This window comes from Mycetomoellerius zeteki, unplaced genomic scaffold (genome assembly GCF_001594055.1).
Source record: "Mycetomoellerius zeteki isolate Tzet28-1 unplaced genomic scaffold, Tzet1.0 scaffold102, whole genome shotgun sequence".
Taxonomy (NCBI): Eukaryota; Metazoa; Arthropoda; class Insecta; order Hymenoptera; family Formicidae; genus Mycetomoellerius; species Mycetomoellerius zeteki.
Genome location: NW_017255933.1, coordinates 1,963,977 through 1,980,009, shown reverse-complemented (window position 1 = coordinate 1,980,009; position 16,033 = coordinate 1,963,977). Strand labels below are relative to the sequence as shown.

Genomic DNA, 16,033 nt, shown 5'->3' with positions numbered 1-16,033 from the left:
ATTCACCACTTCTGCTTTTTTTTCTTGCCTCGCTGAGATAGTCAACGATACGTGGCATACACAGCCCACGTGTAAAACTCACGTTCTCTCAATCTACATATCCATTGCATAGACGAATGTCGGTGCATTCGCGAGAAATTCAGCAAAAATCACAAACAATAAACAACTCATAAGATAAATAAGAAAATAGTCGACTGAGAAATTTATCAGCTTTTTTTTTAAATATTACAATCCCTCTTTTCTTCAAAAACGATTCTTTGCACAAACATTTATGTAATTTTCAAGTTATTCTGATAAATATGAAGAATGATAAAGATAAACTCAATGATAATACTATAGAAACCTTTTTCCGGAATTACTGTCCTGACAAATTCAAAGTTGCGCACGTCAAGACGAGAAATGCAGATTTTACATAAAAATCATGAGAGATAAGCATCAGGAATCAAGAGTTCGACGGCGGAAGATCTCGTCGACACTGTGCGGCGTAACTATACGCATAATTCGTACAGAAGATCGAGATCGCTTATCCGGAGGTCGAGCATGTAATCTGGTTTTAGCAGACGCCCGCGAAACGCTTTGTATTAGCCCTGCACATATAGACACGTTCATTCCGCGCGACAGAAGTTTGACGACAAAATATTTGTCGTTCAAACAGCACCCGGGTCCTGGAAGTCCCCTATGCCACATCCAGTCGCGGCGCCGCGACGCGGATTTCGGCAAGTATTTCTCTCTCTCCCTCTTTCTCTCGATCTCTCATTCTCTCTCTTTCGCTCTTTGTATCTCTACATCGCGAATGACAACAATGCCGCGAAATTAAACGCAACGCCGCTCCTGACTTGATACCCGGAGATTGAAACCATTATAATTCCAGTGAATTCAGATTTCGATTGTACAGACACACCAAAGTGAACTCAATGCTTGTTCCTAGCCCAATGCTTGACAATTGGCGTAGAGTGCTCAACGTTTTTAGCACATTTACAGAACAGCTATAAATTCGCGTACGTATTCTACTCGTAATCAGTGAAATTCTTTTGCGAATTAAACAATTTTTCTTTCAGGGAAATGTTAAGATGCAAATAATTTTTAGCAGTTTAACGGAGTTATTACAAACAAAATCGCACGAAGGCGACATTCCTCTTCGAGAAAAATTTTACTCAAAATAAATAATACATTATATAACTATATTATGAGCCGATTGTTCCATCTTCAGATATACTATGTGATAATTTATCTATAATGGATAAGCAAAAGCATAAGAGCATAAGAGAGTAAGTTGAAGTTTATCGAAAGGTAGAACAATCCAGCATATATTGAATAAAATTTTCTTCAGAGAGAGGACGTTTTGGAGTGTAGCTTAGCATTATACCACAAACAAAAAAAGTTGAACATCGAATCAATTATATTCGGAAACATAAATAGCACAATATGAAATTCGGATATTTTTGACGATATAACACATTAATTAAAGATTATTATCTGAGAAAAAATGTATAAAACGCTGATTACGACAGTAAACAGCTGTGTTTAATTTAAAGCGAGGTATAGCATATCATTAACTGGTATTTAAGATAAAGATAAAACGCGCAGAAACGTCTGTGTAATTCTGACATCTAATACATATTGTACATATACTCTCACTTCCTTTTTATTATTTCGTTTTTCTGATGGAAAAATGTTCTATTCTCCACATATTTCATCGTTATTCTTACACATATTGATATAATTTTTTTTTAAATTACTATTGATTCATTTTTAAGTTTTTACATCGTGCAATGAACATAATTTTTATTCCTTCTCTCAAACAATGTGTTCAAATTTATTTACGATTTTCCTTCTCTCCGTTATCTTTATGTTTAACTAAATAGCGCACATGGGCAAAAATTACCAACAGATTCATCAATGAAATTCATTCATGAATTTCTTGGTTACCTTTGATCTTTAGATAACCATATATTGTGAAATCAGACCATAGAGTAAGTGTTTCAGCACATTTTTACAACGTTCAATTCCTAACCAATGAGCTAAGGAATGTAATAGTTCCATTATTTCATTTTTTATTTCTGAATATGCAGATTTTTTTCATTACTACTCAATTGTACAGATCGTTTCCAACACTGAGCCCGTCAAAACTCATTAGTTTTTGTTACGTAACTTCAAATTACACGTAGTCTCAATAAAAAACGCGAACAAGTGTTTTCTTGTTCAAAAAGGTCACGGCTTGCACAATTATATTTCTCTTTTTAAAATAATCGATTATAATAACACTAGAGTCTCTCAGAAGCTCTAATATGATAATCGTAAAACAGTCTATTTAGGAAAATAATATTTTCGATACTCTGGCATTATTACTATATTTACGGCGTTATTACTATATTTACGAAAATAAAAATACATAAGTCGTCGCGCAATTGCGTAAGTGCGTCCTATCCGTACACGGGCACGTGTCGTCGCGAGCAAATAGACAGTGTGCACTTGCCGCTACCTTGGTACCACGTGTTAACCAGGCTAACCGAGATAATCACTCATTACGAGCGTTTAGCGTGGCCGGGTACCGAGGTCTAGCGTCACCGATCTCGGCATGGTCGGTTTTCCCATTGGTCGCCGGTAACGTGGAAATAACGCGTACCGCAAACACGCGAACGGTCGTTCTGGTTAGTACCGCGATCTATTTCGTTCTTTCCTTTTTGTGCGCGCCGAGAAGGAAATTGCATCTGCTTTTCCACTGTGTGAATTCCCATATATTCCATACGGAAGAGAATCAGAGGGATCAAAGTGGCGTATAAATCGTGACGATTTGCGGTGGGAATTTTGTTTGGTGAAAATAGATATTAAAAATTAACATGTGTAATACACATAAACTAGCATTGTAATGAAATTATAAGCAATAAAAATAGTTAAAATATAATATAAGGTTGCAATTCCTTCACACTGTAGTTTGGAACTTTGAGAAAGAATATTTTGAGAATTACCGCTACACTGATTCGAAACTAATGATTTAAAAATGATATTTAATGATTTATCAACAACCAAATTAGAGACAATATTCCTTATCATACTGCTTGGTCAACACTATTACGTTAAATTTGTCTGTGCGTGTCTATGTATTTACTTAATACACGTCGAGAGAGATAGGGGATGTCATACCATGTCTTGCCTAATTACTAATTAACAGCGTATTCGCGTGAATAAGCAAAGGACCTGAAATTAGCATAATTAATTTGGGACTGAAATATTCTTTTCTTGCATCATTTTAAACTTATACATCAACGACAGCGCATGCAAGAAGACAACGACAATGATATTTTTTATAATTATTTAGTTTTAAACTTTTATATTAAAAAGCTGAGGATATCTTTGAACATTGAAAATTCAATCACAGAATATTAAGTCACGATTGTGATTTCATAATCTTTATTTTATTTATTTCAAACTTATTCAAAACTAAACTATCCTAGTTTAATAATGTTCGTTTCCATCAATGTAGACTTTAATCTCGATTCAACTTACTTTTCATTTTTTTTCTAATCTTTAGAACTAGAAAAAGATCAGGATGAAGAATAAGTTGAATCGAGATTAAAGTCTACATTGATGGAGAATAAGTTGAATCGAGATTAAAGTTAGTCTATATTGGTGGAAATGGGCATAACAGACTCACTACTTAATTCAAACAATCGAATATATCTTTTCAGAGATAATATCTACAGTAAAAGAAAATAGACACAATTAAAATGTTCATATATTGATAAACATTTACAAATCTATATCAATCAAACATCTATAAAATATGACGCTCATCCGCCACGCCGTTAAGCCCTATTGATCCGTTATTAATTGTTCAACGGGATTATCTGCGGCGATCATTAACGACTCGTTAAATCTATCGCATATTTCACGTATGTTTGATGTCGTATGTTTGATGTCGTACTATCGATTTCACGTAATCGCCTATCAAGCGCAAACGAACTTTAAAAATTAGGATGTAATGCTGGAAATTGCGAGACTACAGAGCAATCAGTCGAATTATCGTCCAATTGAATCACCAGTGAATCGAGAGAAAGACGTACTATTATGATCGAAACAGTTAAATGAAGAATATGAAATACTTTTATTTCTTTTATCGAAATACTTTACATAAAAAATTATTCTCTGATTATATAACAGGAATACTTCTTTCCTTAAAGATCATTAATGCGATAAATTGTCCATTTATTCTTAAGAAATTTTTAAATATATTTTTAATATTGAATTAATTAGATTCAAGAATTAAGTTCAAAATTGCAGAGCTACCTCGGAAAACTTTTAGCTAAAGATACTAATTATTCCATAATTTTTAGTCTACGTAGTCAATTTTTGATCAAGTTATTAACAATATATTAATAACAAACACTCCCATATTAATATATTTATTATTAATAATGAAAATTGATAATGTCAGTAAACATTATTTTTTGAACCTAGAAGAGATCAATTTAAACACAAAACAATTCGTTAATAAATAATTGCGCAATAATGAGATCATTTTAGTAAATTGGAAATGAAAGAATTATAATTAATTATTATTAATTCTCTCTGTTCCTCTCATCGGATGCAAAAGAGGCAATCATAGCAGAACAAATCATGTGCCACATAGGCCAGACTCCGATCTCGAGCGTCTCCAACATTGTGCGCGCGAATCCGCGTGAGCCTACTTGTGGCGTACGTGGCCGCGTTCGCATATGGTCGCGGAAGGTCGAGTGACGTGGTCCCCAGTCCCGGCTGCGCAAATATTGATCGAGGTGTCGCCGTGACGAAAAATTCCACCGAACGGGAATAAAATGTCCGCGACGTCGCGGAAGATGGCGCGAAGCGTGACTTTGGAACGAAGTCTGTCGCTTTGACTTGAAGTCAAAATAATCGGCACAAATGTGATCAAAGTGATGCTAAAATTATGATTGACGCATCGTAAAACATGCGGGATGATTTTTCATTTCATTTGAATAACGATGTTATCGCACATATGTAATTCTTCTTAAAGAGTACTTACTGTTGATCGACCACCTGATGTAAACTTTTCAATTTTATACAATATTTCATTTTAGTTGCAAAAGTTCCCATCATTTAAATATAAAAATTTTAATTTTGTCATGTTTTTTACTAAATACTTCTTTTTATTTTTATTCTTTATATCAAAATTTAATTTTAGTTACATAATTATAATTGCATACTGCAATTATAATTAATTTATAGATAGCAGAATATACGTTTTTATTTTTAATCAAAAAATAAAACTCAGCTTTATACATCACATTAATTATGTTTATATTTTGTGTCGTGCAATTTTATTTAAATGCTGAGTAAAATAAAAATCTTGATAACGCAGTATCTCTTTCTCCCTCTCTAGAATTACATACATGATAAAATATTCGAATTACGGATGTCATTTTAACCCTCAAAATATGTCAAAGAGTTAACGAAACTTTCCCTCTCTCATCCTCTTGTAATGGAGAACTCTAATTCGTGATTTACACTTCTAATTCTTTTTTAAACTCGTAATTCTTTTTATTTAACTTTCCAAATTGCAATTATATAATTAGAACGGCAATGATAAATATATAAAAAATAGCACATTTTTTCCAAAATATTTTTTGTTGAAAATATTTTAAAAAATTGCTTTTTACTATCGCCTCTTCAAGACTTAATTTATTATATCTATTATACATTTTTATTATGTCACTCTTTTGTTAGTTCTTTTGAAATCTTTCACTCTTGCAATAATCTATCGTTTCAATCATACGTATTTATCAATCTTATACAAACTCGCCGCATATTGACATCAATTTTAAGACCGGAAGTAACACGTCTGATTGCCGGTCACCCTCGGGCGACATCAAGCAAGTCGGTTTATCAGATCGTCTCTATTGTCGTATCTGTCTATCGGCGGGTATATATTAGATAATAGAAACGACGGCAAATTTACTACCCCCTTTGCCACCCGCTGCGGCTCCGTCGAGGAACAGGTGGCAAGCGCGCAGCGTGAGGTAAGCACGCGCCCAAAGCCGTGCCCCCTCTAAAAGAACCGCGGTATACAACACCATCGGGACACTACGGGGCCACAGCTGGGTACCGTGTAAATGCTCGGCTACTCACCCTTCGAGCTTCTCAACATCCCCTGTATGGGCACACTCGAAAAAAGACACGCAACCCCTGCGGCGAGCACAGCCTCAGGATACCGCCGGAAGACTTTTGTGGGATCTTGACGCGTTTGCTAGGGTTTATGGGGATCCACCATGGGGGTGTTACCGGCATGAGGTGTGTTGGACAGTTGACGTCTTATGATTATTTGAAGACCTGATTACACAGAGAAGATATAAGTTAATTTTCAAAAAAATTTTTTGCTTCCAAAAACAACGCAATATATTGAAGACTATGTTATACATAAATAATAATATTATAATTAATTGTGTACTGAAATGTTTATTACGAGTATACGTACAATAAATAATATTTTCATTTACATTATTATACATATATACACTGTATGATATACGAATTAATTATAAATTTTAAAGTTCAGAAAGTTTACAGATATTATTCAAGTAAATAGCACGTCGTCGGATAAAGCTACGTAAAATATTTGTCTACTAAAGATCGAGACACCATTTTTGCAGCTTCAATCGTCTTTTACCCGACCCGCAATTTAAATCTGAATGTACGCGATGTGCAAACACGCGCGATATTATTTGCGCGGTATATATTTTCGGAAACTGTGTAATTGTTTCGCATTTCCACGCTCTCTGTAGATACATGTTTTGTACATATTTACACATTTACATTGTAATTACTCACCACGCAGGGCGGCCGCCTGGAGTGAGGGGAGGGGTCTTTAAACATTAAAAGAATATTTGCCAGGCAAATGCTGATAAATCATTGTGCGTAATGCAGTGCAATCTTAATAATTCGAACCGTTAAATGAAGATTGTTGAACACATAGCGACAATATTTTGAATCAACAGAGAGTGGGTGTGCGAAATCGTAGTCGACGTGCACATGCAAATATACACAATGTACAACGATAATGACGTGCTTACGTGTGTACTTGCAATGTGCAAGGTTAAATGTAATATTGCCATAGAAACACCGAGAAACATGTAGTTGGAAAATTATCGAATGTAATCGGAACGAAACGTCGGATTAAAGTTGATCGCGAGATTAACCTTTTCAATACGTATCTCTCTGTTTGATAACGCTGTTGCCTCAATTAATATTTACAAATTTGTTTACGCATTTGCATGTATTATGGAACTGAAAATTTTTTAGTTCCTGGAAATATTCCCTGAAGTATTATGAATTTATTTGCGCACATGCAAATAAAGAAGATACTTGTGTAAATATTTGTACTACGTGTGTATAGCAGCAAATTTATAGTTTTTCTTAACGTAACATTTTTCAAATAAATAATGTTGTGGATAAAAATAAAATATTGTCTTTATAGTACATTATCTAATCCCAACTATTTAGAAATTTTATCTTTTCATAATGAAGACTTTAAATACAATCTTTTATCGCGCACTTTCCGAACGTTTAATATAATAATTTGAATTAAAATCAATCTCAAATTAAATAAAGAATAATGTTCTGTTATTGATATATATATTTATAAATTTATTAAAAAGACTGTATAACTTCTTTAATCCCCCAAAAAATTCGGAAACTCGAATTTTTATTTTAAATAACGGAAAATGTGAGATCTAAGATATAGATATCTTATAAACATTCTTTAGACATTGTTACGGCATTGCCAAGTTAAACGTATAATTACGAATCGCACCTGTACCATACTCTAAACACCATTTCGCATTAGCGCAATCACTGATAATTGTATGGTTGAGAAATTTCAAATCTGTACCGCCGCGGAATAGGTGCAGGCCCGGCTACGATGTTAATCGCATTAGTGCAACGATAAATCAGATAATTAGTGGCCGTTAAGCGCATCGTAAATCGGCATTATCAGAAACGGGTGACGCCGTTTTGACATAGCGCCACGTTTGTTTGGTCGACGCGTTGCGGCGAAGCAGTCTGTGTACTTAACAAATCTTGTGATCACCGAAATGTTGATCGTTTATCAACTATTATCCTGCCAACAACAATGTTATCAGCATCATAGCGTTTCGTGATGATGTTATTAAAAAAAATGCTCAATGAACTCTTCCACTCATTCCAATTTTCACTTCATATTATACTCATAAAACATAAAAATTTCTATGACAAAAAATTAAAATCATAAAAATATTGAAGACGTAAAAAGATATTTTATACGTTTGTTGCATAGAACAATTCTACGTTCGGATCTCGACGTGGTTTCCTCAACTGGAATTATTTTAATGAACACGCAAACATTAGAGAATCGGAAAGAACAGTTAAAAATACAGAAAGAACAGTTTTGCTGAAGTATCTAAAAATTTAGATATATAAATCTACAAATAACGTTGTTAAACTATTAAAATAATTATGTAGGATGTTCAAACTAATTGCTCATCATACTAAAATTTCCTACATAATTACTTTGATGAATCAACAAAATTGTTTTCAGATCTATATCTGGCTAAATTTTAAATATTTCAGCAGAATCATTCTTTCCGTGTAGCGATTACCTACACCGGGCAAACATGTTAATTCTGATAATTATCAAAATAATACATCGAAAAAATAATTCATTTAACTTTTTGGCTCAATATATGCAATTTTAAATAAACAATATCGCTTTAAGAATGCACGTCATGTATTTCATAGCTTGAAATGTTCCCACGCGCAATCCATGCATTTAACAAGTCATTCTCACGTTTCGCTCATGCCCGAAAAAGCAATCGCCGTCAAGTAGAGCAAAGTTAATCGCAACACGGCACTAGCCGATGTAAACTATCCTTCGATGATACTTCTCTAAGTCCTACGATATTGCGAACCAATTCCCTGAGGCGACCGACCTGTCCCCCATCATTCTCACAATTTCCCATACGCTTTATGCTGGCACGGTCCTTTATGGGATCCTCGCTAGGGTCGAAACACTTCCATAATCGATAAAACTGTCTCTCAAGCTTGCAGTTCTTGTCCACAAATCAGTAACGCATTTAATTCTATGCCGCATCTCTTTTTTTATCGTGGATCAAAAAGTTCGGACTAATCCTGATTTAAATTTAACCCCAAATTAAATATTTGTCGTTTCTTTATAATATTATTAACATTATTTTGAGTATTCAATATTTATAGATTTAAATTTAGTATATATTTTTTAATTCTGATTTAGAAATATATTGTGACTTTTAGGAAATGTGTTAAGCAATATAAATTACATTATTAAATATTTAGAGTAAACCGAGATAGTAAGAGCGTCAAATTTATCGAAAATAGATTTTACAAAGTTTCTGCAAAATTTTGTCAGCAGAATACCAATAGAAATGTAACAAAATCTACTAACCAGAATATCTATTAACCAGAAATCTATTGCCAGATTGATTGAAGAAATTAACACAATCTCTGCCACTCTACTCAGTTTCTGCTAGCAATGTTATTTATGTCATATTGATAAAATATGTGAGTTTAATCCTTTCACTGTCTAGCTGGTTTTTATTGATCAAATAAGAAATAGACTTTATATTGAAATAAGTATTAGTTTGTAAAATATTTAAAATAGTATACACAACTTAAGTGTTGAAAGTCTCAAAAAATATATATGTGGCACATCGTCACACCTGATACACGTGCATCCTAAAAATAGAGCTCATGTATCATATATGATATACAGGCGTCTGATATTACACCACTGTATATATGATACATATAGAACAATGAATGAGTTAATACTGACACAATTGATGTCAATCTGCTATAGTATTCTGTTTGAATTTGTCGGCAAATGGCTAGCATATCGCGAACATTTTGCTTGACCATGAACACAATTATTTAACTAAATTCCTAATGTATTAATTTGCCTGAAGGAGGATAATTGTAAATCAAAATTCATCGCGAATTGAATAAACTAATACCGAACAAAACAATCGGACAACAACTCCACAGTCATCGACATGCATATTCTAGTCGGTAAAGGAATCATAATTAATCACATCACATTTAATATATAAATAACGATTATTCCTCGATTAAGTAGATAAATTTTAAAAAGAAGTGCTTTATTTAATCCTTATAAAATATAATTGGGTTATTCGTGTCCTCAGCATTTAATTTTTTTGTAGAAATACTTATAGGAGCGCCAAGTAATTAATTAATTTTTTTAGTACATCTCATAAATACTTTCTAAACATCTTTCATTATAAGTCATAATCAAAAGTGTAATTTTTGCGTTGCAATCTCACGAGTCCATTAGTTTATTTTAAACATGTTAAAATATATACATATATATATATGGTATATATTTTCTTATAATTTTCTCTTATATATATTTTATATACACATAAAATATATGTATAAATCATTTAATAATTTTTATATACTTGTATCTAAAAATAATGAAAATTATCCCAGGACGAACAACTTATTATGTGTAATAAAGAGCCAGAAAATCATTATGTACTAAAAATTAAGTAATATGCGACAATAGTCCACTGGGAATAATTCACTTGCATACTGTTGCAACTGTCAATCACAGCGACTTCTGAATTCTTGTTATTTTTTTTTCTAGCGCTGTGATTAGCTTGTGCGTAATTGATTCGTGTGCAATTGATATACACCCTAATCTATTTATCGGAATTAATTGAAGAGCAGAATATTCGGCGAGTATCTGCTTTGTAACAATTGCAACGCGTTACGCACGTGTATTTCACTAGTACGCGGCAGTTGGCATTCGGCGTTCGTTTTACGTATGGTATATGTACGTCATCTTATACTCGCGTGATCGCGACTCGCGGGGGAGGGGCGAGGGCGGCAGATGGAAAACCTACGTCGTTCCGAGCGTCATCGCATCATTATTTTTCGCGACGCAATCGCGACAGGTACTTATCGAGGAAGAGGCGCGACGGTTTTTTACGAGCAATTAACTATTATCAGACTGCGGTTTCTTAACTTTTACGATAACCAATTCGTAAGACGTAGCGAGATGACGAATATTTGACACAGCGACGAATATTTGTCCAATATCTTGCTTCGTTCTATCGATTTGCTCGAAGCAAAAATTGAAACAACAAAAAACTATGGAAATTATATATTATTAAGTATATACAGATTTAAACAATTAATTATAATATTTATATACTATTTTTTTTAATATACAACCTTACATTACTTTCTAAAGATGTTAAAGTACTCTCTAAAACTTTTAATCTTACTCTAAAAAATAAAATCTTACTTAAAGATTGACAATTAAGCAACTCTTTTTCAAGACTATTCAATTTTCACTTTTTAGAATGAGATTCCATTCCAAAGAATTTAGAGAGTATATATAAGAATCACACATTTAATAATTTTTGTGAACTTGTAAAAGTAATAAAAATTAACCTGAAACACGAACGATTCAGCGTGTGTAATAAAAGATCGGAGAATCATCGTGCGTGCTAAGAGTTGAGTGATATGCGACAGTCCACTTACCGAAATTATTAAAATTGAAGAGCAGAGATTCGGCGGGCATCCATTTTGTAACGCACTATTTCGCTACCGCGCAACACTCGGCGTTCACTTCGCGAGAAACGTGTTACGTCACGCGTAGGTCACCTTGGGTGCGTTCCGATATTCACTGACAGTGCTGAAAATCTACCGAATATCGTACGTAACGTATACTGTGTAGTTTCAGCACTGGTAGTGAAAATCGGAACGCACCCCTTGTTGTGCCCGCGCAACCGTAACTCGAAGTTTGTTCGCGTCGCATACTCCAACATGTTCCAATATGCTCCTACCATAGTTCTTACTCATTCCAACGCGCTTGGGAGAGTGAGTAGGAGCTATGGTAGGAGCATGTTGGAGCATGTTGGATCTTCCGACGCGGACAAACCTTCGAGCGAACGGGTAAGGACGCGCGCCGTTTCGAGTGATCGTCGCACCAATTATTGTGTGCCTTCCAACAAGCGACACGAATGACACGGTGTGACACAATGGATCATTACGTCCTTGTTGTTTGCCAATGTTAAACAAACATGACATGATCACTGTGTCGCACTGTGTCGCTTGTTGGAAGGCACACATTACTTTTCGCGACGCGATCGCGAGCAGGTGGTTTCTCACGAGCAATTAATTATTATTACACTGCAGTTTCTTAACTTTCACGATAACCGATTCGTAAGACGTGCCGAGACGACGATATTTGTTGCAGCTTGCTTCGTTCGGTCGAGCTCGAAGCAAAAGTCGAAACGATACACGAAAGTGATGGAAATTATAAATTGTTATATACGAATTTAATCACTTTATACTCGTACGTAGATATGTCTGTGTATTTTATTGTATTTCACGATACTTAGGAAAGAGAATTGTTCCTCGCGGATGACTTCGATGTAGCGACGCGGCTTCGATCGTGATTTCCGAATCGAGAACGTGAAGTAAGGCGCGAATCACTCGAGCAGTCGTATGGACAACTATCGAGATGTGCGATCCACTTGTCCGTTTCGATCGATATAGTTTAATTTTAATTTCGATTCAACTATTCATCTTTTTCTAGTTCTAAGAATTAGAAAAAGATGAAGAATTAGTTGAATCGAGATTCAAATTAATCTACATTTATAAAAACGGTAATGCTGCAAACGCTTCCTTGACCAATCAGAAGAAAGAATTTTACGAATTGACCAATCAAACGCTTTAAGTTTGCAGCGTGAAGTGAATCGCACCCGAGTTCGATAAATTGAAGCATTCAGCTCTATTCATACTTCATAGGCCGGTATTCATAGTCAGTTCTTATATTCAAGACCGTCTTAAGTACGATCTTAAGAAGTTACGAACCAATCAGAAAACCGCATTAGCGTCTTAAGACACTACTTAAGACGGTCTTGAAATAAGAATCGACTATGAATACCGGCCATAGTCAGATCTTACATTCAAGACCGTCTTAAGTACAGTCACGAACCAATCAGAAAGCCGTATTAACATAAGCCATTACTTAAGACGGTTTTAAAATAAGGACGGACTATGAATACCACCTTAAGAATGGAATATTCGGCACGCCTTAATTCCATAGGCCGGGGTATCCATAGTCAATTCTTATATTCAAGACCGTCTTAAGTACAGTCACGAACCAATCAGAAAACCGCATTAGCGTCTTAAGACACTACTTAAGACGGTCTTGAAATAAGAATCGACTATAAATCCCGGCCATAGTCAGATCTTATTTTAAGACCGTCTTAAGTACAGTCACGAACCAATCAGAAGGTCACATTAAGATATTACTTAAGACGGTCTTAAAATAAGATCTGACTATGAATATCGGCCATAGTGAGTTGAATATTTTACCTTGACCAAATATTTCGTTTGACCGGCCACGAGACGTGTATGGTGTTTGTTTTCCTTTTCGCCACATGTAGCGCAACGCACCGTTTAGAGTACGCCTTGTTGTTATTCGCGCGGCGTATCTCGAGTGATTGGTAACAACGCGTCCTAATCTAAACTCTCGATCGCGACAAATGCGCATCAAAATTCCAAAAAGGTGCAATCATTTCCATCCAACGACTACTTCGCGATTACGCATCTCCCGCGATTCGTGAATATCAAGGCGACTACCTTAGATATCTTATATGATTAATATCTATTAATCTAATCTACGGCCGCGGTGATTATTTCGTTGTGGATAAGGGAGACGTTTTTAATTATCGGGCAACATTCGTAATCAATCCCGCGTTTCCATACCAGTTAGCTGAATTCGACGTTAGTCTTACATACATGAGTGTCTTCTGTTTCACGCATGATGTATTATTTCATCCTTAATTTGTTCACCGAATATTAAAAAAAGGATAAAACGATATAAGAATGCATATCATGCGTGAAACAGAACGCATCTCATTTAACCTGCCTTTTTGCTTTAACTTATATCGCGAGTGAGATCGAAACCCAAAGCCATCTTTGTATCGAATGTTCTTTTTCGCATTGTTCTTCTACGACATAACGAAGTATATACGAGTGCGGGATTAACGACGAAAGTATCGTATAAAGTATTGAGCGATCGTGTGTGTGTGTGTGTGTGTGTGTATGCACAAGGATGGAATCTGGAGGCCCGGGAGACATCAGACGACGGTGGAGCAACCGTGAGGTAAATATTATTTATTATTTTATTTTTTACCTCTCTGTAAGAAATTAATATAATTTATATTTTCTGAAATTCTCTTATTATTTTCAGCGTTGCTAAAATTTTGATATATTTATATTTTATAGATCAACGTAGACGCAACTCCACCGCTACGCATTATCTCTGTGAGTGACAAATTATACTTTAATTCTTTTAATTGTGTAAAGGTGATGAATCTGTGAAAAAATTATACACATAAAATGCAGAAGAGTATATATACTCCAGGCTAAAAGTTTGAAAATATTAAAAATTGACATTTTTGAAGTTATTTATATTCAAATATCCATAACAATATATTTTTTAACAATAATTCTTTAGATTCAACAATTGTTATTGAATTTGAAGGATTTATATTGTTAAAAAACATATTGTTATGAAACTTGAATAAATAATTCCCCTAAAATGTCAATTTTTAAAAAGTATTTTCAAGCTTTTGGCCCGAGTCTATATACATATAAATATTATATTATAAATGATACATGAATATATACATAGATGCATGTATGTACATGAATGTATTATATATGTACATATGAATATATATATTTCAATTGGATGTGTGATATAAGTATATAAAAATAATGCAGATACAATATTTCACAGATCTCTCTATTTACTATCTTTCATATATATATAATTGTTAGGTTAATAATTCATCCAAATTAAATTGCCATTAGAAAAAGTTGAATGTTAAAAAAATAGTAGTTGCTTTTTCACAGATTCATCTTTCATTTTTCATATGTAATTATTAGATTGATAAGTAATTCAAATTAAATTACAGTGAGCTTTATTTAAAAAGTTGAACGTTAAGAAAATAACCAAATGCAAATAATAGGAGTGCATTTGGCTATTTCACAGATTTATCTTCCATTTATCATATGTAATTGATAATTTATCCAAATTAAATTATTTTTTCGCTTAAAATGCTTAAATTATAAAAAGGAAAACGTTAAAAAAACAGCCAAATAATTGCACAATGTCTAATAAAATTCGCTAGTTTCCGTAATATCCCACGAAACAGAGTAGTCGATCCTTCGTGCTCCATAGTTCCCAAAAGTTGCATCCGGCACTTCGTAATTTCCCAGTGCCGTCTCGGGGAAGACGAAGGGTGACACGTGACTTACCCCATCATCGTGGCACACCGGCGCGGCCGTTCGGAATGTTTTGACAGGGGGTGGGTGCGGCGCGTGGCGCATAGCTGTTTGTAAAACATCACCGGCTCCTTTATCGGCGACGATATTAAGCGGCGCGTGGGTCACGCCGGACCGCCTCGGCCATTGTTCGCATTGTCGCGGCTCGATTGCCGAGGAGAATGGGTAGCGATGTTGTACGAGAGGTAAAGGGGGGAGTATTGTCGACGAGGCGCCGTCGTGATTTCCCTGTATCCCGCGATAATCTAATTGAAAATAAATCCCTCGGTAACCGAGATGGACAGCGATAACCCCTCTTCCTCTGCCATTACGAGGGTTAGAGATAGCATTCTTTAGTCCAAATCGGTATGCAACTGATTGCAGAAATAAAATCAGTGAGATCTTCATTACACTGAAAAAAATATACTAAATTTTAATAAATTATTTTTATTAAGTATATATATATATCAATTAAATACTTTCTAAATATAAGGATATGTTTATTTGATACAAGAAAATTATTATAATTTAATTTAATTATTTTTTTATTGAATAAATATTTAAGGCTGTATCTGAGATACAATCGTTGACAAAAGTCCCCCAAATTCGAAATATTTGCATAATTGCGCCAAACGTGTAGTAAATCTAGTGACAA

General features: G+C 34.4%; 3 long non-coding RNA genes across 4 annotated transcripts in view; 1 reads left to right on the top strand and 2 right to left on the bottom strand.

Moving 5' to 3' along the window:
- Positions 1-5,765: 5,765 nt before the first annotated feature.
- On the bottom strand, positions 5,766-11,655 carry LOC108732159 (uncharacterized). Its single transcript, XR_001937055.1, has 3 exons — positions 11,575-11,655; positions 6,127-6,327; positions 5,766-5,906 (listed from the first exon to the last, which is right to left on the bottom strand). It is a non-coding gene; the product is annotated as an uncharacterized lncRNA (long non-coding RNA).
- Positions 11,656-12,063: 408 nt separating this feature from the next.
- LOC108720293 (uncharacterized) overlaps positions 12,064-16,033 on the bottom strand; it is a 9,900-nt gene continuing 5,930 nt past the window's right edge. The window contains exon 3 of the long non-coding RNA XR_001936523.1: positions 12,064-12,167. This is a non-coding gene — a long non-coding RNA (uncharacterized lncRNA). The remainder of the gene's footprint in view (positions 12,168-16,033) is intronic.
- The window catches only part of LOC108720288 (uncharacterized), an 83,204-nt gene continuing 80,974 nt past the window's right edge, over positions 13,804-16,033 (top strand). For both annotated transcript variants that reach the window (XR_001936522.1, XR_001936521.1), the window contains exons 1-2: positions 13,804-14,212; positions 14,335-14,373. This is a non-coding gene — a long non-coding RNA (uncharacterized lncRNA). The remainder of the gene's footprint in view (positions 14,213-14,334; positions 14,374-16,033) is intronic.